This window comes from Melanerpes formicivorus, unplaced genomic scaffold, assembly GCF_026170545.1.
Source record: "Melanerpes formicivorus ecotype bairdi unplaced genomic scaffold, bMelFor1.0.p_v2 SCAF_28, whole genome shotgun sequence".
Classification (NCBI taxonomy): domain Eukaryota; kingdom Metazoa; phylum Chordata; class Aves; order Piciformes; family Picidae; genus Melanerpes; species Melanerpes formicivorus.
The window spans coordinates 7,354,774-7,381,604 of NW_027142380.1; the positions used below are offsets into that span (position 1 = coordinate 7,354,774).

At 43.4% G+C, this 26,831-nt stretch overlaps 1 protein-coding gene across 7 annotated transcripts in view; it reads right to left on the bottom strand.

The window, feature by feature from the left end:
- Positions 1-26,831, bottom strand: part of FOXP1 (forkhead box P1) — a 405,896-nt gene that overhangs the window by 330,756 nt on the left and 48,309 nt on the right. For 6 of the 7 annotated variants that reach the window (XM_068154355.1, XM_068154360.1, XM_068154362.1 and 3 more), the window contains exon 2: positions 25,340-25,467. The gene's annotated coding sequence lies outside the window, so the exon portion shown is untranslated. Of the gene's footprint in view, positions 1-25,339; positions 25,535-26,831 lie in introns of those variants that run through there. The other variant, XM_068154354.1, reaches the window with a different exon arrangement.

Genomic DNA, 26,831 nt, shown 5'->3' on the forward strand with positions numbered 1-26,831 from the left:
TTTCTCAAGTTATTACACAGCCTTTTATCCAAAATTACAATTTTAAGCGGCGCAGGAAGGCTTCGGTTCAGCTTCACAGGCAGAGATGGACAGAGGATGTCTTCATCCCGCCAAAGGGCTTCCTGCTTCGCTTCACCACTGCCGTTCGCTTTCCTCCAGAGAAGGTGCAAGAAAAATGTGCCAGCAGCTTACAAACCCCTTTATACCCTGTCTCTGAACAGGGTTCGGCCCCTACAGCCAACAGTGTGGGGACAGCCCTCACCTTACTGCTGGAGCGATGCTTAGATGCAGCTATCGGGGTCCCTGCATGGCTGATCACGCACCCACTTCCCAACTCACAAGCATCCACAAAATGTCCCAGTCTTGTATTGCCAGCTTTTGACCCAAATAACCCATTTTAAGAATTGGAGGGGTGAGGGGGGATAACAGTCAGGCCTCTCTGAATCGATGTATAAACACTGGCTACATAAAAATCAAAGGACACTTTGCTAATGTACTACTGTATAAGTAACAGCCTCATTAAAATAAGACTAATCCATAACAGAAATGTGCATTTTATGGGGTAAGCAACAGAATTTCTTACATTTTTATTGTAAGAAAAGAAAAAGAAAACGACTCTACCTATTTCACTCATACTGTAACCTGATCACAATGTTTATATGCACCCATCACAGTGTTATATAAATTAAGTCCCAAGAAAGGCCTTGAGAAAATAAAATATGGTTAACTTCAAACAACACCTTCAGCTCAACTCCTGAAAATCCTTGGCACTTCTTGCCACACACTCCTGGACCTACTTGAGGTTAAGAGGCAGCCTCCATGAGGTCTAAATACTGCACTTTAAGGAAAAATTCCCCAAATTGCTCTTATGCACACGCATAACTGCACATGGAAAATACTCTCCCAGGCTGTTACACCAGCTGGGTGCTGTGTGCTAGACAGTGGGAGCACTTTCTGCTAATGTGAGGGGATGGAGAGTCAAGTCCACACCTCGTGCCTAGGTCTTCTCTGCATCAGCAGCATCCAGATGCAGCAAACAGGTAGAGGGTTAAGGTAATACCCAGCATCTCTGCAGAGAACAGGGAGGGTTTCAAAGCCTTCAGTGTCAGAGGACAGGGAGGTGGTGGGGTCGCCATCCCTGGAGGTGCTCAGGAGGGGACTGGACGTGGCACTTGGTGCCATGGTTTAGTCATGAGATCTGTGGTGACAGGTTGGACTTGGTGATCTTTGAGGTCTCTTCCAACCTTGGTGATTCTGTGACTGCATGGGTTTGCTGAATAAGCACGTGAAGGAGAACCACACGTCAAAAGAAAGCCTTAGAGCCACTAAAATCATTAATAAATTGTATTTCAGCAATGGGCAGCCACAGAGACTCAGGCTGCAGTCAAACCATCATCAGTTCTCCACTTCAGCTCCCAATATTCCTAGAGCAGATATGGCATGGGCAGAAAATCCCTGTAACTGCCTGAATTGTTTTGTGACTTTTCCAGGGGGGTCATGGCGGTGTTGAGGCTGCACCAAAATTTCCTAGGAGCACCAACACGTTTTCCAGTGTGGAGTAACTCCAGATACCAACAGGTATTAGTTGCAACATCACAGAATGGGTTGAGTTAGAAGGGACTACAAAGATCATCTAGTTCTAACACCTCTGCCATGGTCAGGGACATCTTCCATAGACCAGGTTGCTCAAAGCCTTGTCTAGGCTGGCCTTGAACACCTCCAGGGATAGGGCATGCACAGCATCTCCAGGCAACATATTCCAGTGCCTCACTACCCTCACTGTAAAGAATTTTTTCCTTACACCTAATCTAAATCTACCCTCTTTCAGATCAAAGCCATTATTCCCTGTCCTATCACTCCACGCCTTGTAGAAATCCCTCTTCAGTTTTCTGGTAGGCTCACAAATTTCAGAGGGCAATGCATAAGGAGACAACCTGGTTTGAATACAGTAGAAAAAGACTTCTTGCTCTCCAAGATCTCAACCACTTATTTAGTGGGAATACAGACCTTGGATTAGCAAACATCTGAAGTTGAAACTGGGATAAATTGATGATGTTAAACCTTCCTTGTGCACCCAGCAGGCATTTCTGAGCTGGCTGTTGGCAAACACATTAAACCCTCTCCTTAATTGTTGTGAAGCAGCACCGCTCACCTTTTGTATTATTTCTAATGCCTGGCATTTCGTTTTATTGAGCATGAGCTCACAGCAACAGCCATAAATTTTACTACTTTAATAGTATATGTTATCTGACGTTTCCTAACACTGAGCTTTGGGATTTGAGACTGACCAGTCTTGACAGAGATGGATAGTTTGCATAAGAGTTATAAAGGGAACAGCAGAGGTTTCAGTGGTATTTTAAGCAGGAAAGCTGTGCAACATACTCTAAAAAGTGAAAAAGACAACCAGGAAAATCTTTGGTTGGTAATCTTAGTCAGGAAATGCCAGCAAATGTTTTGAGACGCTAGCTGAAAATTTGAAAAATGTTAAAAGCCAGCTTTGCTACCTTTAGCAGTGAACTATAAAGCTAATCACATATTTTTGGGGTCCTTAACATGGACCAGATGGAACTACACCACATATAAATAAGAAACATTCTCTAGTTTCTGGGCTGGTTTGAATTTTATTTCACTGGATAAATGTGGAAGACAAAGTTCCCAAGTAGGTTTTAGCCTGAGTAAACCATGAAGTAATTATCAGGAGTTCAAAGACAGATTTTCAGCCATCAGATAGCCAACTGCCTTTGAGATTTCACATGAGAGCCACTGTAAGTGGAAAAGGGACACTGTCAATGTGGGAGCTCACTACATCCATACCAGCTAGGCAGGAGCAAATTTAGGTGCAGCACCTGCTTCTGAGCTCCTGGGTCTGTCATGGGGGGGTGGGAGGGGAGGGCCTTCCAGCTACATCCTACTGAATCCTAAAAATAAAAAGCATTCTTCTAATCTGTAATGTTGTTAGAAATAACACAAATTAAATGGGGGAAACTTGATAACAAGTTATGGAGACAGTAGATGCAAAGCTACAAGGTAAACAATCTTGGATCTCCTTTTAAGTTAAAGAATTATTTACTAGTTCTGATCTGAGCAACCATAAAAGAATACCTCTCCCAGGCTCCAGGCATTGTTACCATCAATTAACTAACAATTCCATAAACAATAAAAGTATTACAAAAACAGCAGTATATCCCCACCTACACATCAGCACCAGTCAGCAAAAAACCAACAAAAAACCCTACAAACAACACTTCCTACTCCTTCAATTCCCAAAGGAAACTCCACCCCAGCTGCTGCAATCAAAAATATGGTCTTAACAAAGTGCCTGCAAGGTTAAGTGGCAATTTTAGGTGTTACTTGTAACAACAGTAAAACAATTTCAGACACAAGGGTGAGTGTAAGTTGAGAACTCCTTGAATACAGACTTTCCCCCAAATTATGATTTCTTGCAGAGATTGTGTTTTTCTGTCTCAGGATACTGAAAGGTGAATGGGTCTAAATGGGGGGGAGGGGAAGGCAAGGGAAAAAACCCACCAAACACAACCATTTCAGCAACCACAAAGTTTCCTTGCACCAGGTACAGATGTTTTCATGAGAGGGCTGTGCAACCACTGCTCCATCACATGTTGGGAGGCAGAAGGACAGTGAGAAAAGGGGATTCTAGGCTGCTTCCTCTTCCCCTCCTCTTCTCCTTCCCACAAGTTCACACCTGCCTCTTCCCACTGGTTTCTCAACTGTGTTCTTAAGTCTCTGCAGGTCAACACAACTTGGCACCCAAACAATGCCTATGAAATCTGTGGAGACATGCAAATGCAGGTGAATATGCAATGGCTTCTTCCCTGATTCACTCTGAATAGGCAGAAGCCATTTTAGCCAGGATGGAGAACATCTTTGGAATGTATTCTTTATAAAAAAAAAAATTAAATCCCCTCCAAACTTCTTTTTGCTCCTCAGTTTTCCCAGTGATGGCCCAAAGATAACCAAGCACACACCCACCATTACTTAATGCAAGCAAAGCCATGGCTCCTGCTCTGAGTTAGGCAAGCACTGAATGGGGCCAATAGCAGCCACTTGCAGAAATGCAGATTGAGATCAATTATGCACATATATCATGCATCTGGAAAATTGGTGTTCTCAAGTACAGCATCACTGTTCAGCTGACAGCAAGCCAAGCCCCTACCTGATACTTCTCCCCTCGAGCATCTTTTCTGTGACATTAATCACTCTTGCCCCTTAAAAAAAAAACAAAAAAGGGAAAAATTCAGCTGTCCCCTGGGAGTTTTAAGCTGAGGGAAAGTAGATTTAGACTGGACCTTAGGAAGAAGTTCTTCAGAACAAGTGTGGTGGGACTTAAGAATAGGCTGCCCAGGGAGGTTGCGGCTGCCTCCTCCTTGGGGGTGGTCAAGGCTAGGCTAGGCCTTAAGCAGCTGAGTGTAGTTGTGAGGCCTCTTTGCCCATGGCAAATAGATTAGAGTAGATGATCTTGATGGTTTCTTCCAATCTAAGCCATTCTGTGATGATCTGCACAACCAATCCAGTCTTTAAAGCTGTGGAATGCAAGGATTTTAATCACGGTTTAGGTGGAAGTTTCAATACAAAGTGCACTTTGAACCTTTCAGGATTTCTTTAGAAGAGTGAGTGATCCAGAGGAGGATCTCCTTCAACATATATGCAACAATAAAATAAAAACTAATTACTAGTGCAGAGGAGAGAGATTTATAAAACACAAGCATAGGAAATAATTATTTACCTTGATAACAAGCAGTTTCTTCTTGTTTTCTGCGCCATAAATGTAACTTTCTCCCAACAGCAACTTCTTAAAAGATGTTTGTCAACTTCTGTCATTCACAGATACACAACAAAGAAAAATGTATATCTTTCTAATGAGATGCACAGCCAAGGACGGTTGTCAGCATCATAGCACTGCTGTTGTGACATGTATTTCATTTCCTTCAATGCATAACGGGAAAGCTGTTTAATCCAGCAGTCCAAGCAACGTCCAAATAGGCATTAATAATGCGCTGAATAACTGATCATCGCTAGATGGTTTTCAGCAAGATAAAGGTTTTTCCCTCCCCCTGTTAAAAAAAAAAAAATCCCCTCCTAGTTAGAAAACAAAGAGGCAGAAGTTCAGAACGTCGCCTGCTACCTCCTCCAACGGGCACACATCTGCAAGTGCCGACCTGCTCGCTGCCGAGCCGGCCCTCGTGTGCCGTGGATTTCAGCACTGCATCAACAGATTGCAGCAGCACAGCAGGTGGAGTGGAGCGGGGGGCTAAGGGAGAAGCAATTAACATGGATTGTGTTTCCCATTTTTCAAGGTAGACGGCAAATTCTGTTCCACAGACATGTACAAATTCGCGTACAAAACCCACTCCATAATACAAAGACATCTGTGTTTACCAAAGTAATCATTATTGTTTAATGCGTATTTTTTACACCATTTAACAAATAACTTTAGCTCTGATGAACATGGTGGTTTTCATGATAGACTTAAAAGGGGGGAAAAAAAAGTTCAAAAGAAGTGTGGAGCTGCTAACAAGTGCCAAGTATCAAGACAAGCACGGCAGATTAAGGGCACTGCTCTGACCTCTCATGTTCTCGGCCCATGCACGCTCAGCCAGCATGGTCCAACAGGGATTTGGTGGCTCACATCGCAATTTGAAGCCATCCTTGTTCTGCTTCCTGCACCAAACTTTGTGGGCACGCACCACAGGACTCTAAGCATAGTTTCATAGTTTCATAGTTTCATAGTTTCATTCAGGGTTGGAAGGGACCACAAGGATCATCTAGTTCCAACCCCCCTGCCATGGGCAGGGACACCCCACACTAGATCAGGCTGGACAGAGCCTCATCCAGCCTGCTCTTAAACACCCCCAGGGACGGGGCCTCGACCACCTCCCTGGACAACACATTCCAGGGTTTCACCACTCTCATGGTGAAGAACCTCCTCCTCACATCCAGCCTGAATCTCCCCACCTCCAGCTTCATTCCATTCCCCCTAGTCCTATCACTACCTGAGATCCTGAGAAGTCCTTCCCCAGCCTTCCTGTAGGCCCCCTTCAGATACTGGAAGGCGACAATTAGGTCACCTCGGAGCCTTCTCTTCTGCAGACTGTACAGCCCCAACTCCTTCAGTCTGTCCTCATAGGAGAGGTGCTCCAGCCCTGATCTAGTTGAAGATGTCCCTGCTTACTGCAGGAGAATTGGTCTAGATGACCTTTAAATGTCCCTTACAACCCAAATGAGTCTGTGATCCTGTGAATGAGGGAGGGCAGTACTCCATCAAAAGCTACAACCAGCATGGAAGTCAAACCTTACTGGTTTGGGACCAACTCCATAGCCAGTTCTGCCTCCACCCACAGCCCTAAAGAACCTCCAACAGCTGGGTGCAGCAGACAGACCTGCCTTCCATGGGTAGGTTCCCATCACTATTCCTGCCTTGCCCCTTGGAGCTATCATCTCTGCCCCACCACACCTGCCTGGCCACAGGCTCTAGTTCTGGGGGAGCGACGTGCTCCAAAGGGAGCTGCAGGCAGGCAGGCAGGCAGGTGAGGATGGGGGAGCTCAGAGAAGGAGTGAGCCGAGTCGAGACCCCGCTGCATGTTCAGTGATTATAAGATTAGTGTGTTTTTATTTAAAGTATTATCCGTTAACATCCCCTATTACAAAAGTAGCACAACAGTATCGACAGACTGTCAATATTAATAGGAGTGTCTAATGTTATATCAATACTAATTTAATTTCTGTTATCTGCAGGCTGCAGGGCCTTTCTGAAGAAACAGAGGAACAAGAATGAGAAAGCCAAAGCAGTGACATAACAGGAAAACAAGCCATTCCTTCAGCTTCTCCATCACTCAGTGGCACCCTGCTGTTTAACACAGTTATCCTTGCTTCTTCTTTTGAAAGAAATCACAGACAACAAAACCCTCTTAGGTTTTCTCCAACATTACCAGAACCTCCACACTCTGCTTTTTTTTTTCTTTGTTGGCCAAAAAAAACCCCCATCTTTGCAGAACAGCATTTTCCTAACTATGTACACCCCAAATGTGTAAAACAGACCTGTCAGACAAGAGCACTTACACGTTGGATGAATAACTTGCTCTCCTGACATGGTATTGATTCACAGTGGAGAATTTCTAGCCCAGCAAACGACACAATCTCATGCAGCCCTTTAAGGCCACATGGAGAAATCATGTTCTTTATTTTACACAAAATAGAAATTTTTAGGGTAGAACTTCTCATAGACTTGCACTTCAACGAGGTTTGAGGAAGCGTCCTTAAGAGCACAGGACACGGTAGGCCTGCCCAAGGTGACAGATGCTGCTGGTGGGGAGAAGCCCTCATCCTTATAGGAAGATGCTTGGCACAACCAGGATCACAGCACCACCCCTGTGCTTCCCATCACCACTAAGGTACTTTAAAAAGAGAGAGCAAGACAGGTCCATAGTAACAAAACGTCAAAGTGAACAAAGTAATTGAGCTAATTATGTAAACATCCATTATTAATAATATTAAAATAGGCTGCTTTGCATTTGCTTTCTGTGGCAGAATGAACAGCATCTAAGGACTCAGAATTATCATCTAAGAACTCAGTAAAAGAGGAAACTGCCTAAGCTGAAGACACAGTATCAAAGAAGAGCATTTCTCCTGCTTTAGCACATGAATGATCCTAACTGTACTTGCTACAAAGCATTAAGTGGGAATGCAGGGGAAAATATTCTTCTCCTTAAATACATTTCAAATAAGTGATTTATGGCTTTCAAACTGTGAAGGAGAGAAGTGGAAAAGAGGAAGGTATTGGGGTAGGAAATTGGCTTACCTCGTGATACTCCATGATGTGTAACTAGTTCCCACAAATGGATGAATCTTTGTTCCTCCTTTAATGAAGCTGCAGGTTTGCTGATTCTCCCCATCCAGACAGAGCTCCACACTTTACAGCAAAGACTGGGGAGCACACCCCACCCCACCACAAACCATACCCCCACTATTTGACATTACTGCCAAATTTCAAAGGGCAATGATACTCTAAGTTTCCTTGAAAATATCTCAAGGGAGTACTCATTGAGTATGGGGCAGAGACTTCAAAATACCAGTGATGGTCTGGGTAGGTGACAGATTCCCTTACACACTGCCTCATCACCATGGCTGGTGGCATCCTCTAATCCCCACATTAGAATAAGATAAGACAATGTTTAAAATGGAGGTGGGGAAACCTCAACTTTTATATTGCAGTTAAAACACTGATTTCTTCCCCTCCAGCCTGCCAGTGCACTCCCCACAAGTTCTCCTGGCCAGATTTACAGTCATTTCCACTCACAGACAATTCTACCTTCAAACAGATCTTTGCTGCTACCTAAGCACATTGCAGTCATACAGATTCACATTAATAGGTGGTTGTGAAGAAGCCATGTCTCTCAGACTGCTTCCCAGAATGACAGAAAGAAGGCAGGCAGGCAGAAAATGAGGGAAAACACTGTGGCCTTGGAAAACCAGGGGACTGTGCTGCTGAACAAATCACTTCCAGGCAGCTGGGGACAGAGCCAGAAAAGTATCTTTGAAAGAGAAAAGGTGAACAGATGAGGAAGCAACAAGCAAGCAATGCAAGGGGAAAGACTGAACCACAGGGAAGTTAATCCATGAGGAGTCCCATACATTGGAAAAGGGCAAGAATAAAAATCAGGAGTTATTGGACAAGGACTGGTGCAAGAGGGGTGGTTTCCTACCAGGAAGTGGGGATTGAACAGCTCATGCACAGAACAGTGTAGGACCTCAGAGGAAGCAGCAGGAAGAAATTACCCAGCATGATGATGTAGGTTAGGCTGCAGATTAAGCAAACAAATTAAAGATGAGTTTCTGGGTCTGAGCCCAGGTCACCTTGAGGGATCTGCAAAAGAGAACAAACCTCTCCTGCCTGGCCATGGAGGTTTGCCTTTCCATTGTAAAGCTCCAAATGTGCCTGTTGGGATTTACACATACAGGAACAACATCCTCAGAGGCTGTGATTGTTCCCATGTGCAGGGGCTGGGTCACATTGCTCCATATAGCTCCACAGCCAACAAGCACAAACCCCTTCAAGAAATCAGCCACCAACTCCATGCACAGTGTAGTTCATGCAGGGATCTGCCATACAGGAAGCTTCACTGCCAGTTATTTCTTCCTCTCATCAATTTCTGGTCACCACTCCCATTTCTGCAACCACCATTTCTGCAGAGCTTCTCCTTCCTCAGCCCCTTTACAAACTTCCAACCCCCTTGTCTCCCTGCACAGGAGGCAGTGCCAATGGGAGTAGCAGTAGCCATAACTCATAACTTGCCTAATGAAGGCCAGCCAGAAGTGATTTGTAGGCATCAAGTAGATTATTATTTTTCAAGAGTGGAAAAGAAAAAGAGGGGCATGAGCTTAAGGTGGTAGTGATGAATGAAGATGAAAAGAGGGTTTTAGGGTGAGAAGTGTTTGTCTAGTGTGACCTAAACCACTCAAACCTCATTTGATAGATGATGGACATTTATTCCCTGCTATGTGTCACTTCCAAGTCTGAAGTTTATATTAAGCAAGAAGTCTTCTCCTTCTAAGTTGTTCCTCACTTTTCCCTGGAGTTTATATACAGCACAATACCTGGAAATGTAATCATATTTAGTTTTTATAATGAAGTCATATGGTCACTAGTAGTACATATTAGAAGACACATTTTATTGTTTTTCATTATGTAATTGTGTGCTTCATTGCTTTTCATCTGTTTTTCCTTGCTGTGGGAGGTGGCACAGCCCAGGAATACCATTTTGCTGGGGATGATATTCTACAAGCAGAATGGCACCAACCCACCCATGCTCCACTCGGATGCAGCGCCACCACCCTGCCCTTCTCTCCGCTCCCCACAGGCAAGGACCAGGCTCCCGATAAGCTGACAGCCCATGGCATGTGGGATGGCAAATGCAGCTTTCCCACCCCACAAGGCTTGTCCCTACTCAGGCCATCATCAGTATATTTCAGGTAAGCAAGGACACCAGGCACAGCATCAGCTTTAATCACCAGAGAAGAGATTTTTGAAGTCTTGCATTCAAGCCACCCATGATCCTTCCTACCACAAATACACTGAAGGTCCACACAAGTTCCACACAAGTGGAATCAAGCAAAAGCTCACAATGCAGGCAAGACCAGCTCCTAGGAGGGCTCCACATGCCCACACTTTCAGAGACATTTTCCCACAGGTTCAAAGACCTCAGCCCAAACAAAAAGCTTCCAATGAAAACCAAAAGCAGAAACACACTCCCCTCTCACCCATTTCTTCTGCCTCCTTTGTCATACATTGGGTTTCAGCCTGGCAAGATCACATTCCAGGAGTTACCATTCCATTTTCCCATACACACATGCTTCCAGAGCTATTGACATGACTCATGCAATAGAAGTGGAAATGAGGTGCTCGCTCTGGATTGAGCCAGCTGGGACAGCAGGAAGGGCTGCAGAGCAGTGCACCAGCACTGCACACAGCAGGCTGAGAATCACCAAGCAAAATCCGAGGACAAAACTATTCCCCCTTCTTATGCACAGAGAGGGGTGCCTTTGCTTGGGATCTTGGTTTGCAACCTTCTGAGAAGTTGCTGTTTGGAAAGACATAGTCTGTGTCATTGAACCAGTTTTCCCCAGACAGCTCATGTCACAGTTAATTCTGAATTTGGAGTTCCTCCTACTAAAAGACATGACCATTCAGTTTGAGATGTTTACATTGCTATACATTAAAAATAAACCCATTATGCTAATGAATTTTGCAACTAAACTATACTTGATGAGATATGTCCCTGTTTAGTATTCACACAAAGCATTGCAGCATTTAGCTGCAGAGCAGATTAGCTCATTTACTACATCTTTTTCCTTTAAATGTGCCCCAAAAAATTCATTTTCTCAGCACTTGCTCACTAAGATTACTTTGGATATTGGCTTTTGGGGAGTTCATTTCCTTTAGATTCTCAACACCGAAGATTCACTGAAATAGTATTTCTCCACCCAAATGTTGATTCACAAGGGACCAGGAAACATTTCCTGCTATTCCTGGCCCCCACCAAGGGCACCACCTTTCCACCGTGTCCTACCCAGAAAAAACAGAAAGGCAAATGCCTCCTGCACTCCCAACACACAGACCTCACGCTAGTGCCCCGCCACCACCAAAGTTCCACTGCAGCCCAGCTAAGCCCTTCAAGACCCCACAACTGTGCATCCAAGCTCAAAATAGGAAGCTCGAAATTATGCTCCATCAAGTTGCTCCATCTCACTACACTTTTAGAGCTTAGAAAAAATAAAAATCAAATTCTATTGAATTTCTCTCTACACAGCTGCATCTCTAATGAACCCCCATAAAAGTTAAAACTTACATTGGGTAATCATATGCAATTGAAGCATCATAAAATGAGAAGTCAAGGAACTGTATGTGGGCTGCAATGACTTGTCTTATTGTATTCATTCCCTTAATAAATATATCTTAAAAATAACCTCACAGTCACACATTTGCAATATAATATAAAAATAACATTGGATTCAAATTATTAAACAGGTAATTTAATAGAACGAGAATTGAAATGTAGGACAGTGTGCAACTTTATGCTATAGGAATTGGATGATTTTAGCCAACACAACTATTTTTCTTTCTTGCATTATCTTTGCATTTGTAACACTGCAACTTCCACATACCCTTGACACCGCAGTCACCTTAGAAACAAACAAGTGTCACCTATAATTGAAAGCCCAGTGGGGATTTTGATTCAAGCAAAAGAAAAAGCAGAGGCCTCTACCCTGTTGCTTTCTTTTCAGGCACATAGGCACAGGTTAAAAGAATCTAAAAATAGGGAAATTGATACACTATTAAGTCCACAAAGCAGAACCATTTAATTTTAATTTAATGCAAAATGAAAACAAATATAACACCTTGAGAAGACAAAACGCTGAGAATAGAAGCAAATGACTTAAACTCTGGATCAGTGCAGCTTGGCAAATTCACACCAAGTAGAGGCCAAGATTTAAACCAGCCTCACAGCCAAGAGCAGCAGCTGTGCCAAGGGACCATCAGACCAGAATACTGGCTGGGCAGAGGACACTGTGCCATCACGTCACCACAGCCCAGTGCTGATGGAGGAGGATGAGGACCTCCAGCCCAACCATTGCTGTGCCAGGATCCTGCTTGGCACAGGCTGTGCTTCTGGCTGCATGTTTAGCTTCTGCTTGGCATAGCTGGTTTCATTTAAACTGGGATGTTTCAGTAAAAGAAAAAGGGTAAACGTCCTATCAGTGCCCTGATGAGGAAGGATCTGAGCCTTTTCCTCTGTGACAGCCAAGACCCAACACTTCACTGAAAGGTACAAGAAACATTTGAATAGAGTGGTTTCACCTCTGGGAAAAGAGGTTTCTGCCTAACCTTTTGCTAGCTTTGTCCTAGAGCATAAGAATTTAGACACTTCCTCACTTGTAAAATGAAATAAAACTGCTCCTATTCAGGGAACATGCAGATGTTTGTGATTATCTATAAAGTTAAATCCTCTTATTGCTTCACACCCAGTCCTTCACAGCCAGGATTTACAGTTTTACTGAATGATTACCTAGTTCCATTTCAGCAAAAAAAAAAACCACCACAACTCTCAACTGCAGCCTAAATCATCTGAAGTAATGTTTTACTTTGCTCCTGTTGTCTTGCTCTTCTCACAACTCCAAAGCCACAAACTTTCAGGCTCTGCAAAAGAGCCAGCCCATTGCTTCTGGTGCACCAGCACCGCCCCAGCCACACATCCTGCTTGCCAACCAGGACTGTCACCTGCCAGGGCTCCATCCTGGCCATCATGCTTCTATTAAGTCCCTGATGAACATGACACAATTAACATCACCTGAAAAGCCACCACATGACAAAAGAAAGTTGACAAGGAATTAAGACAGTAGTGGAGGGCAGACCAGCTGGAGGACACAGAAGACCTGTTACCACACATGGCAAAGTGGATTTGATCTGTCTTCAGCTGGGAGAGTGACAAGGAGGGATGTGGAGGCAGAGAAAGAGCCTAGGGAAGCCAGACTTTTGGAAAGCTCTTTCTACCCCACCACTGGAAAGGCAGATCAGAGGTGTAATCATACTTTTTATTGGGTTACTCTCCTGTTGAGTATTTTGCCTATACAAAGCAACGTTATCCATGGGACAGCAATGTGCCCTTGTGGCAAGAAGGCCAATGGTATTAAGATGTATTAAGAAGAATGTGTCCAGCACATCAAGGGAGGTTCTCTTCACCCTCTACTTTGCCCTGGTAAGACCACATCTGCACTATTGTGTCATAAAGGACCAGAACATCTGTCTTAAGAGGAAAGGCTGTGAGATCCAGGGCTGCTTAATCTGGAAAGAGAAGACTGAGAGGAGATTTGTGTTTACAAATACCTGAAGGGTGGGTCTCACAGAGACCAGTCCCAGTGTAGTTAAGACCACACTGGGAGAAGGAATGGTGGCAAAAGGACCAAGAAGGAGCTCTTGTGGGGGCTTTTTGAAGTCAGGATAGAAGCACATCTGTGCTAAGGGCTGGCAGCTTGTGGGCAGGCTGCTCAGGTGGCATGATGGAGGCAGCACCACTGGCAGCACAGATAAACAGAGGCATAAACAACCACACCTGGTAAGAAGCTTCAGGGAGTGCAGCTGCCCACAGAGTACAAAGGTAAGCTCAGCTGATTGTAACTGGTTCCCTTCCAGAAGAAGACCCAGTATGGTTACCAACCACGCAGTTGGGGTTGTTTCGTCTGCAGAAGGCTAAGGGGAGATCTTACTGTTTTCTACAGCTACCTGAAAGGAGATCGTAGTGAAGCTGGTGTTGGTCTCTTCTTGCCACTGGATGAGAGAAAATGGGTTTAAGTTGTGCCAGGGGAGGTTTAGATTGGACATTAGGAAAAACTTCTTTACTGAGAGGTGAGGAATTGGAATGGGCTGCCCAGGGAGGTGGTAGAGTCACCATCCCTGGAGATGTTCAAAGAGGCATGTAGATGTGGCACTTTGTGATATATTTTAGTGGTCCTGGTAGCTGGGTTATGGTTGGACTCAATAATCTTAAAGGTCTTTTCCTACTTCAAAGATTCCATGAAGAAGTGGTCTCTTTTCAGTGGTGTCCCATGACAGGACGAGGGGCCAAGGGACACAAACTGGAACACATGAAGTTCCACCTCTACATGAGGAAAAACTTCTTTACTGTAAAGTTGATGGACCACTGGAACAGGCTGCCCAGAGAGGTTGCAGAGTCTCCTTACCAGAGACTTTGAAGACCCATCTGGATGCACCCCTGTGTGACCTGCCCTGCTTTGGCAGGGGGGTTGAACTTGATGATCTCTGGAGGTCCCTTCCAAACCCTACCATTCTATGATTCTACGATAACATCATGATGCCAAACACCAGCAAACACTTGACAGAGCAACTGGCTGTACCTCGTTGGAGGCACCAGGATGCTACTGACCCATCCAGGAAGCCCATGCCCAGAACAGCTGCAGAAGTGGGCTCCTTCTGCCGGTGGAAACAAGGACTCAGCTAAATGTGGTGAGCTACAAGTTTCTGCAACAACATGCAAGTCTCCAACATGTGGCCCATAACGTAGCTGTTGCCATGGTAAATATTCATGTTTAGTGAAAAGTGTTAAATCTTGTATCATAAGTTAAATCAGCTGCCAAGACACATTTTCACAAGTAGGGGAATTTTTGTCTTTTCAGAATGGAATGTTTTTCAGTTGACATTGATTTTTCCCTAAAATAAGTCCCCCAGAAAGGAAGCCAATCACACGTGAGGCAGTCCAAGAGCTGAATTACTCTACTCCTTCTCTGAATCATCAACAAGTGTTGTGTGCTAGTGCGTGTGTGTGTGTGTACAAATGCACTGTAGCTTCAGAAATCCCATCCTCTTATACAAATGAGCAGTTACACAGCTTAGCTGGAATATTAAACTAATGATCCCAGCAGAAACAGAGCAGATATTTCATGTTTTGGGTGATGAGACTTCAGCAAGTAACTTTTCTAAATAGGAGCCATCTCCAAAGAAATAATTAAGCTTAACTTGTCCTAGACTTTTCACAAGCACATGACTAAATCCTGAGCCTGAGTTGTTTATGTAGGTCAAGGACAGAACTATTAAGAGCATATTTACTTGCTTTTACGTTTCTTGTGCAGTATTTCAAAAGAGGACAAATGGGTTGAATACAATTTCAGAGAGACAAGTTAATGCAGAATTGCCTAAAAAGCCCTTGTTACTTTCATCCTTTGAAAAATTGTTGCAAGGAAACCTTCCATTCATTCAAGATCTGCAAAATTACACGTGGCCTTCCACTCCTGAACTACTCAAAATTGGCCCATTCTAGCATCTTATGGTTAATCTGCTGTATTTAAAGCAAAATGCATCTCCAGCAGAAGGTTCTTTAGTGTAAGAGGGGAAAATGATAATTCAGTAATTAGCCCAATTTCATCCAGAGAAGGGTAAATAACTGCTGATAACAGAGCAACAATGCAGAACTACTCCTAAAGTCCAAATGAAAAAGACAAAGCAGTCATCTGCTTTGACACTTCCACTGAAGCGAGGACCTTCTTGCTTTCTCCTGCCAAAATCCCAGGCCGAGAAGAACCTCTCCTACTGATACACAGAGGGAAGACTCAGCTTCAGACCAGAGCTGCAGCTCTGGCAGATGTACCCCTGCCCAATGGCAGAGAGCTCTTTGTCAACACTGGGTTCTCCTCTTCCACATCTCTCTTCAACAAACACAAGCTGGATTTCACCTCAGTAGTGTCTTCTGCAGCAAGGACTTTGCCCAACAGATTCCTTCCTTCTTTACCTACCTCTGAGTAGCGACAGCCAGCAGCCAGTCACATCCTTGTTTCTAAGTTAAGAAACGCTTTTGATTCCTCCTCCTCGCTCTAATTACCGTTCCACAATTGATTTGCCATACCCCATGCCAGATTTGCACCTTAGCTCCTCATCTCCAGTCATTAGAACTCAAACTCTCCTCCCATCTTCTCTATAAAAGACATTTTCTAGCAAGCAAACTACTGCTTACAATCTCTTACCTCATTCTCTACTGAAACCAGTTCTATTGAAAGGCTGAAGCATATTTAGCACTCCCAGCTCCCTGCTTGTCTCTTTCTTTTATTTTACATGGTTCAATGTTCTCATTCTGCCTTCTCTCCTTCTTTCTCTACCCCAGCACTACAAAAAGACATCTTCTGTGACACCTTAAAAAAAAAAGATCCCTGAATTAACATGACTTGCACTGCATGGTATTTTCAGACCAGCCATTTGCTAATGTCACAAACACAATTAGGAAGTCAGAGAAAGAGCTTACAGGAGCAGATGAAAGCTGCAGAGATAAAATGGAAAGCTTTTACCTGCCAGGCTCTCAGGTTAGGGCTCTAGGTTGCCTTCAGATCTAACAAAGCTATAGAAGAGCCATATTAAGGGGGTGCACGGTCACACTGCTGTAAATACCGAGCGGGGCTTTTTCCATCCTCCTATAGCCATGGCTTTACGGTTGGGTTTTTTTTGTTACTGCAATTTGCAGGCTGGTAGCCATAGGTGGTTTAAATTCTTAATATTAGAAAAAGCTCAGAGCATTAGTGACAATTAAAACCAGGTTTTTTTTACATATGCACAATAATGCTTCTCATGCTTCAAGGGAAAAAAAAATAATATGCATATCCATATTACCATCATAATAAGTGCCACAGAGTGACATGATATGATTGAGTATAATGGCTCCTTTGGAGCCATTATGGTCGATCAGTAAATAATACACTTTTGAAATTGTCTAACTACATATTTACACTTGTCAACTCTCATACACTTCAGTGACAGAATTTAAAAGAAAAGCTGTAAGAACATCAAACCACGAAAACATCGCGCTGAAGCAGTATTAAGGTTTGCCTTCAACCCACAAAAACATGGAAATTCCAAGCGAAGGCCAAACCTTCAAAAAAGACACCGTCTTTAGCTTCCCAAGCCATGCTCAAATGCTTTGTGGTGGGCCAGGCAAAGCAAGGGATGAGGCAGGGCTGGGCTGGAAGGCAGAAGACCATGGGGGTCGGGGTGGTCTACGGCATCAGATGAGTATCAATGCATTGTGAAGGGCTCTGGCCACCAAACTGATGGGCTGGAGCCAGCCTGCCTGCAGGCTGTTCAGCAGGACACCATTTTATGGTATTTAAGAAACAAAACAAAGCTTGGACCTTTCCTCTGTTTGTTCAGACGAAATTTCAAACTAAGTTGAGAAGAATTAATCTTCACTCATTTCGGAAGAGGCCCCATTGAGACACTGGGAGCTTTGCCTAGCTGAAACACATGGAGAAAAAAACTTCAGGCTTTGACCCTAAAAAGGCATTGTCAAAAAATAAAAATGTTAAATAAACATGACAGCAGAACATTAGTAGCCCAAAGATTCACTCCATGTGGGAATAAAAGAGTCGGAAGAAAGATGTTTGTTCAAGAGTAACTTAATGGGCTTGGCATTGGCTTTTTTAATTGATAATTTTGTGTCTCTTGTTCAGCTGTAGTCACTTCTGCTCCAAGCTGCAGTGGCACCAACTTTATTGGTTCCAGTAGAGCTCTGCTGAAAACAATAAGCACCAAGCCCCCAAATGTTGCCTGTCTCTCCACGAGGGTCACATCCTGCTGCCCTGGAGTCAAGGGGATATTGAATGCTTGTGAGAGCAGCCACAGGCCCATGGCACCTTCTTCACAGCAAAGGGACCCCAAATGCCGCAGAGACTCTGTGCTACAGTCCTAAACCATGCTGTAAAAAGTAGTGATGGATATTTTCCCAGAGCAAAGGTCTTCATTTCATATCTCTCTCTACATCTACGTCTATCTCCTTGCTCAGGCTTATCTATTACCTAGCTCGTGAGAACAAAATCCATAAAGGCTTGGCATGGCAGACTCCTGAAGTTGTTTGAAGACACAACCACTACACTCCTGTCAAGAGGGAATTACAGCTTGGTTTTATAGTCAGCTCTCCCCTCAACTGGCTGATGACAGAGCAGCCTCCCTCTAGGCTCAGCATCTGGGATTTTGTATATAAATGGGATTTTCATGACAAACAATCCTGTATTCAGTTTCCTTGTACATCTGAAAGCAAGAATGATCTCTTAAGGCTCTACTGGGAAGGAGTATTAATGAAGACAAAGAGTATTTCAGGCTATTTCCCCCTGGAGCATTATCACAATGACGATATAATGACTTTGCCCTACATCAGTACTTTAAGTCCACATCCTTCTCCTGAAGCAGCTCTTCACGACCTCCCTGCACACACACTCCACATGATGGTCCTCACAGCCCCCTCCCCACAGCCAGCATCCACCATCCTATGACCACCTGAAGTGAAAGGATCTGCCATCAGCTCAGAGAGCTTTCTCCCATCTCTCATTTTGTAAGCCCTCCCTGGAGATGTTTGCTTTTGTCCAAATATTATAAATCAGGATACAACAAACACTTCATAAACCCTGTTGCCTTTTCACTTTGTGCAGCATGTCTCCTCTCACCCTATCCCATGGCTCACACAAATGTCAGAGGAACAGTTTTTACATCTCCTGAGGTCACCCCAGAATGGTCTAAGCAAAAGTAAACAAACTACTGAAGTCTGAGTCTTTTTTACCTCAGATGGGATGTCAATTAGTGGATGAAAGCTGGGAATAAACTGGTAATACAAGGGCAGCTTATTAAAGTTACCTCCCCAGCTCAGTGCTCCCTCAATGCAAGAGAGCTGACAGAACCCTACAATAAGGAAAAACAAAACCACCAACAAAACAACTAAAAGATACAAATATTCTCCCAAAAATCAAAGACACTCTTCCTTCAAGATAGCTGGCTAACTCTTACAGAAAGAGAAAAGCATTTCCCTACCAAAGGCAGAAATTTTCACCTGTAAGAACTCAGGAGAAGACTGGACACTACCCCAGTTGCTCAGGATGGGCACAAGTTTCATGTGGGACACCCCAATGCAGCAGAAGTTGGGATACAGATGGGGTTTTGGTTACTGCCATACCACAGACACCACCTCTTAAACAGCAACCAGAGCAAGAGCTTCACCCCAGGACTCAAATCAGAAAAAGACTGGTCCTGTGTAGAGCTGAAAGCTTCTGGGAAGATGAGTTTTTAAGAGCAGTGGCTCCAGCTGCCACCTAATTGTCTGACCAGTGGGTGCCCCAAACCCACAACCTCCTCACACCATTATCTCCTAGCAGAAAGATGCTATGCGCTCCCTTCCTGCCTCCTTGTTTAAAGCTTTCTGGCTGTTGGAGGAAATGAGTCTGCCTTGCTGCACCTTTCTCTCCATCACCTTGCTGTCTGTGAGGACTACTGAGAAAACGTTTCAGCTGCTCTTACACTTCTACAGCATACATTTCCTGTGGCCCTTATGGGAAAAAGAGGCTGTCTCCCATCTCCTGCTGATGTTAGTTTTCTGAGATAATAGCATGAAGCAGGAATGATCCTGTAAAGCTGTTAACAATACCTAAAGATATCTGAAGAGCCACAGTGAGACAGATATCACACTTGTTGCCTTCATCCATCAATGGACAAAGCCTCAACAGCAACCAAGGGACCAGGAAAGCCAGTCTACTAAAGAGGATATTACTTTACACAGGCATGAGTAGTTTGGCTTTTCCTATTTTCTGCAGGCACATTATATTTTTTCATACTTTAAGTTAAAACCTGCTGCAACTCAACAGCTCCAGACAAGTGGTGCCAGAGAAAAGGAGCCTCTGGTCCCTGAGAGGGACTTTTCTCAATGCTGGCTTGACACTTAAAATCTGTTTCTTCAATTATGTCTTCCCTCTTACCTATTTTAGACAGGATGGTGTGAAAACATAATAAAAGCTCATGGAAAAAAAATTCAAGGAAGCTGAGAGAGTATTTTTCAGATTGTATTTAGAGGCCTTGCTTCACAAATGCTTTAATGCCAGCATAGTCAATTGCACAGCCCAGCTCTGACCCTGCACCACACCAGTGAGTGCAGGCTCTCATGCCTTCCCAAGACACCAGCATGTCCATCTCCAGCAGTGCAGCAACTGCCCTGCTCAATCAAAACACAATTATTGCAGGTCAAACCCCACTTTGCACTGGTAGTGCTCTGTATGCAATGAGGTGCTGGTGTTTTACAGGAGCTTGTCATACATACGCTTGCAATTTGGGCAACTCAGAACCTCACCACACTCTGTGACATCTCTGCTGTGCCACTCCTAGTTCAAAACGTATCTCAAAGCATCGGAAGTATCAAATAAGGGATTTTAATCATGTCTTCAAAACCTCTGCTGAGTAGGGGTGAAGCCTTGCAGCTAAAAACCTCTGCTCAAGACTTAAACTTCACCATCTTCAGATCAGACATTAGGAAGGAGTTCTTTACTATGACAGTGGTGAGACACTAGAACAGGCTGCCCAGAGAAGTTGTGGATGCCTCACCCCTGAAAGTGTTTAAGACTAGGCTGGATGAGGCTTGGACCTCCTGGTCTAGTGGCAGGTGCCTCTGCCCATGGCAGGGGGGTTGGAACTAAATGTTCTTTAAATTCTCACCCAACTCATGCCGTTTTACAATCTTCTCACAGCAAAGTCTTTTCCTGTTAAATGATTATGGGAATAATGGAAGTAATTTGTATGATAAAAGAGATTACTTGAAATACTGTCACAAACAAACATTAGAGTCACAGCAAAGTCAGGGCTCGTTCTACAACCACAACAAAATCTCTCTATTTGGTTCCAGAAATATACAGTAATGAAAACGGAAAAATATCACTAATTCAGCCAGGATAGAAGCCCTCATTTTAGGTGTGAGAAGACTATTTTTCTTCTTCTTCTTAGAAGGTGTGAAATCCCCATTTCTCCTGGTGACAAGAAATGTCCCTTGATGCCCCATCTCCTCCAGGACATAGCCAGAGTGGAAATAATCTTCCAAACTAATATGTACGCAGAGTAACATGGTTAACATCATCCAATGAATTTAGATCCACCTACACGGTATAAATATATCTAGATACACTGTCACCTTCAGCAGAATTCATTAAAATAATGTTGTATCTTCCTTGTTAAATGTAATTTTTTTAATTGAAATTTAATCTTGCTGCATTATTTGGTAGATTTTTAATTGACATTTGTGGTAATTAATTGGTAAGCATTACAGCTTTGTCTGAAGAATTTAAAACTAAATTTGACATCGAGATTGGCCAGCCACTGCTGTGAGGTGCCTGCTGGGAGCATTTCATCATCCTCCCAGCCCCTCCTGCTGATCAGAGGTGGGAGATGATGGTCTCTTTCTTACAGTCATGAATTACATTACTAATGTATTCCATTACCACCACGCAAATGTCATGTTAATTCCTGATCATCATCAAGTCAGACAATGGTTTCCACGCTGGCACCCAGCCAATTAGCGGTGTGGAAAAATATTCCGCCAATTATATAACTTGAATTAGGTTAAGGACTCAAGAGAAAGCAAAATAAATGCTTTGAAAATACTTCTGAGATAAAATGTAAGTTGACACTGTCTTCATGTGCTATAGCCGATGTTATACAATCTGATAGGCAGCTGCCAACATTCATAACTGTTTATTAAATCTAGCCTCTCTTTATGGTGGCAGCTAAGATCTGTATTTTTACCAATATTAGGTTCATTGTGTTATGAAAAAAGACCAAAATACTTAGGAGCATTCACACCAGCTTATAAAACATATTATGTAGTATATTAAATTGTTAAAATTACTTCTTCTCTCCTCCCCCTCGCCACTCAGAAAGTTCCATGGACAGAAAAGTTGCAGAAAAAGAGTGTCTTTCTGTAGCCACTGATGCTTTAAGGAGCAAGAGAGATCCTGCAAAGACAAAAGTGCCATCTCTGGGCTGCTGCCTCCTCTCCCAGCATGCAGCTGTGCCGTGGAGCTCTGCCCGACTCCATCTCACCAATATACTTCTAGGTGAGCACAATGCGCTGACCTGAGGGCACCCACTCCTGCTCTGCAGCTATGAACAAATCCCTTTGGATTTTGATCCCTGGCTATCACTAAGCTCTTCAGCACGTGGTTTAGTGGTCATGGTAGTGTTGTGTTGATGGTTGCTACTGATGGTCTTTCCAACCTTAATGATTCCATGGATAGATGAAGCCCTCTGTACAACCAGAAACCCATCTTTCAGAAGAGAGGACCGCGGCAGGAGAAAGGCAGACCTGCCAGAAGAGGTCCCCATGAAGCCTGGTGAGAATGTCTCCAGCCATGCAGGGACAGGGCATGTTCCTAACCTGGCATTAGCCCCACCGACAGTGCATCTGGCATAGCTGGGATTTTGGTACCACCCTGTTATTTGGACTTGTTCTGTTCTTATCTCAATTTATGGTACAAGCATAGCTATCTACAGTTTAAAAAACATACACAGCACCACTTCCTCGACTTCAAACATTTATAACTGTGAGCAATTTGTTAAAACCACTTACCACGTCTTTCTGTTTCATTTTCCTAGGTGCTGCAAGGAGGCAATTCACTCTTCTGACTGCTTACCCTAGATGACCTTTGCCTGCCATAAAATGGCATACAACTAAATGCTCTGCTTTAAATAAAACCCTTGCCTCCTCGAAAGGCCCTATGTATTCAGCCAACACAATCAGCACAAACCACATTTGGTTACTCAATAAGCTGGAAACTTCTAAAAAGCACACGGCGGTGAATGAATTCCTGACATCACCAGGGACACTCGAGTGGGGAACAAGAGAGACGGCCAAGAAGTGCCTCTTGCTACAGCAGGAGAAAGGATCACTCCTTTAAGCTGAACCCTCAAGGAAAATGAGAACAAAAACTGAATTAGCTCAACACGTACCCTCTGCAGTCAGCACATTGCTAGGCAACTTACCATCTCTTGATAGAATTATGGTGGAGGGCTGGTCGTATATCAGGGTTAAGATGAACACAAGCACCAGTTTTGGCCAACTGCTCCTTTCCAGTGGGACTGCTCAATGCTTGGTCAATTCATTGCCCTATTAGTATTTTCCAATATTTTTTAAGCACCTAGAGAGTCTTAATGCATTCAGAAGGTATTTTAAAGCTATTATGTGACATGAAAATTTTAAGATAACTGGAAGTAAGTGAATTTTAGGAGGAACAGCACGAGTCGTTTCTTTGTTCAAGCCAGTACTTGAAGAGAGCTAACAATCCTTCTTTTCATTGCTTTTATTTTTTAATGCTGAAGCTATCCAGAGGGCACGCTACTCAAACACTTTGTCTTTACTCCAGATGCTGCTTGGCCACAGCTCCATACCTCTATAACTCAATCTGGTGTTTCAAAAGGATGCTTCGAAACAGCTCGGTCCTTCCATTTGCCACTGCTGAGACCAGACACAAGGTCTCGTTACAGGCAGTGCCATGAGGCTATCACAACACCCAGCGATGCCACATTTAACCTGTGCCAGGCTTAGAAGGACCTCAACCTTTCTTTAATAGAGACTTGGATAGTAGGATTCAGACTCCAGGCATTATTTACAGTTATTAAAGACAAATTAAGCAAATGCACAGACTGCTTTAAACACAGGCACGTACCTTGCGGATAACCCCAAGTCTTCCCTGCATACTTCATAGGCACAAAGAAATAATTAATTAGCTAACCACTATGATTAAAAATCAATTGCTTCACACGTGACAGAGCAGTGAGAAATTTTTGCATGACTGGAGAAACCTGGAATTGGTCCCTGCTTGGGGATCTCAGTCGTATCAGTGAGGCTGGTAATTCAGACATGAAGGAAATGGTAAGAATCCCTCTCTTGCAAGCACACTTTGAGCTGCCATATGGGTTTATTCAACTGTTTACTACACCAGTCGGTAAAAACTGAACAGCTATTATAATCTCTGCTAAATGACTTGGTAATTATGCTACCTCTGGAAAAAAAAATTGAAAAATGGAAACTTAAAATAAAGAAAAAGGGGGGGGGGGGGGAAGAAAAAAATTCACTGATGTGAGAATTCCTCAGGTTTTATAATCTTTGAATTGAAATGCACTTTCCAACACACAGAGGGATATTAAATATATAACAGAAACCTGAATTTCTTTTCAAAAGCAATTTGTGATCCCATCTCCTACACAACTTAATTATGCAGATTTCCCATTTTTCAAAGATTTCTCATACAGACCTTCCAATTTTCCTGTAAAATCAGATGATGGCTTTTTTCCCAACCTCAGCCTTCTGATTAATGAAGAATTCTTGCCCTTCCTCTCATTCCAGATATTAAGAGTAATCAGGAACAAGTGGGTAAGAGGAGAGAGTATGGGAAGACTCTTTATGCCAGGCTGCTGCAAAGGGCAAAACCAGCACTCATTTGGCACAAAAGAGCCTAACAGGCTTCTCACAAATAATATCCCAAGGAAATGACAACTGCCAGTTAACAGGGAAGGGGTCATCCTACACTACACTCTTAAGCCTAACCAAGTGCACCCTGGCCAAACCTGGCTATTAAATTCTTTGACCCCGTATTCCTCCAGACTGAGCATCACAACCTGATCTAGTTCAAGATGTCTCTACTCAGTGTAGGTGCGTTGGACTAGATGCCCTTTAAAGGTTCCTTCCAACCCATACCAGTATATGATTCTATGATCTCAGCAGCACCAGTGAATGGGGCAAGCACATGCAATGAGAGGGCTCTCCTGTGTACCAGTGACACCATTTTGTCACTGGGATGCAAGTGCAGCTAATTATTTGTGGGCAATGGCTTCTTTGAGAGTCCATCATGTGACACGTGATGGAGAGGAGACCTCTCCATATTCATATTTAATCATAACATGAATTGCTCACATAAACTTGTTTAGACTCTGTCTATCTGCATGCCTTTAGTTTCAAGCAGTAGCTTCACCTGCATCATGGAACTCCAGTTTCACCACCAAAGACCTTCCTGCTGATAGGATTTGAAGGAATGGAGAGAAGAAAGGAAGAAAGGGAGTATTTATTCTGTATTGGTAATACTTGGTATCACTGCTGTTGCATTACAATGAAGGTCCTGACTTTTTTTTAAGGAATAATGGTAATTACCTGTTAAGGACAGACAACACAAAAAATGAATTCCACCCTCCCAACAGCACCACATACACACACACACACACACATTAAAAAGGAGGAGGAGAAAAGGGTAAAGCAAAGGGGGAGGAGAAAAGGGTAAAGCAAAGGGGGAGGAGAAAAGGGTAAAGCAAAGGGGGAGGAGAAAAGGGCAAAGCAAAGGGGGAGGAGAAAAGGGCAAAGCAAAGGGGGAGGAGAAAAGGGTAAAGCAAAGGGGGAGGAGAAAAGGGTAAAGCAAAGAGACTTCAAGAAAGAATAAGTGACAGTTAACTGCAAACTCAGGTTTGACAACTCACCAGTTTTACTTGCAGACATCACACATATCCACTCATGACTCAGGGCAAATGTGGGAAAGGATCGAAACCCTTATCATGGCAAACGTGTCTGGAAGCTGGAGTCACTCAGAAAAAATGTTCTCAGCAGTCTGAAAGACAAAAAGGATGTTTTAAAACTTCACTCAGTTTGAATTGTATCAAAGCCTACCGTTCTCCTTTGAAAATAAAAGGTGGTTATAAACAGCAGAGGTGGGGGCAGCATTAGAGGAGTATTTCTACAAACTAAACATTATCACACAGCAGATTTTATTTGGCTTTAACTACAACCCAAACTTAAAATATTAAGAAAGGTTTTTAAAGACAACACTCGTTTCACGTTTGCAACATGTTCCTCCGCCAGGCAAGCTTATGCTCCCTCCAAACACCGAAATGTGTCACCATCCAAATCCATATTCTGCTCAAAAACACTGCAGTGTGCACAAAATCCAGACACTTTAACCTACTTTGCATTATCAAAATATAACAGTCTCTGAATTTCTGAAATATTTACTCTCTGCCTTCACTCACTGCATCCTGATAAAACCTTAACAAAATGTAGAATCTCTTGTTAGCAATAATCTTTCCTCTGAGATAAGGAAAAACACATATAAAAACTATTTGATGTTCAGGGTGAAAAGGCAAAATTTGCAAACATCAGTTAAGAAATACCAATTACTATGTTTTTTTCCCCAGCTATTAGTAACAGATTGAGTTTAAGCTTAGCTCAGAGGGAGCTGCTTACTGCACAAATGAGACACCCATTTTACTAATAAGGGCGCTTTAAGATGCAGAATTTCTTCCCTGACAAAGTATCCACACTGAGTGAAAACTCATAGTCAGAAATATGAACAGAGGTGTTCCCAGGGTTGGGAAAGACTCTTGCTGCCCAAATGGATGCACCAACACCAGAAGAGGCCACTACACAACAGGGACCTACACAAACAAGCAAAAATCCAACACCACCAGAGGAGAAAACAAACTGCAATAGATGACAGCATCCTGAGGGACTGGGATGGGAAAAAAATATAAAAGCAAAGATCACATGTGGTGCTTCTCCAACTTCATTTCCCAGTCCTCTTCCTCCATAGCATCCCCAAGGCAGTGGCTATTCCCAGCCTTTCCACATCTACCAGTGATCTGGCAGTCACAGGAACTGCCATCTCCAAATTAACCCCTTGGAGTTAATTATTTTGGCAGCCCACTGCAGCCCACCTGAGGAACATCTGGAAGCTTCTGTCTGAGCAACAGCTGCATGAAATTTCCTAAGACAAAAACCAGGTACATCTCTGGCCCTGGGGCTTTCTGCCATTCTTTGCTGAATGCTATGCAATGGCTCAAAGAAGATCACAAGAGTTCAGCAATCTAAATATAGGGATTATGTGACCCTATTATAAAACTGTGCTACACAATAAAAATAGATCCGAAAAGGGTTTTTAAACAGCATTTATGCTGAACATGACTTCTCTCTCTGAGA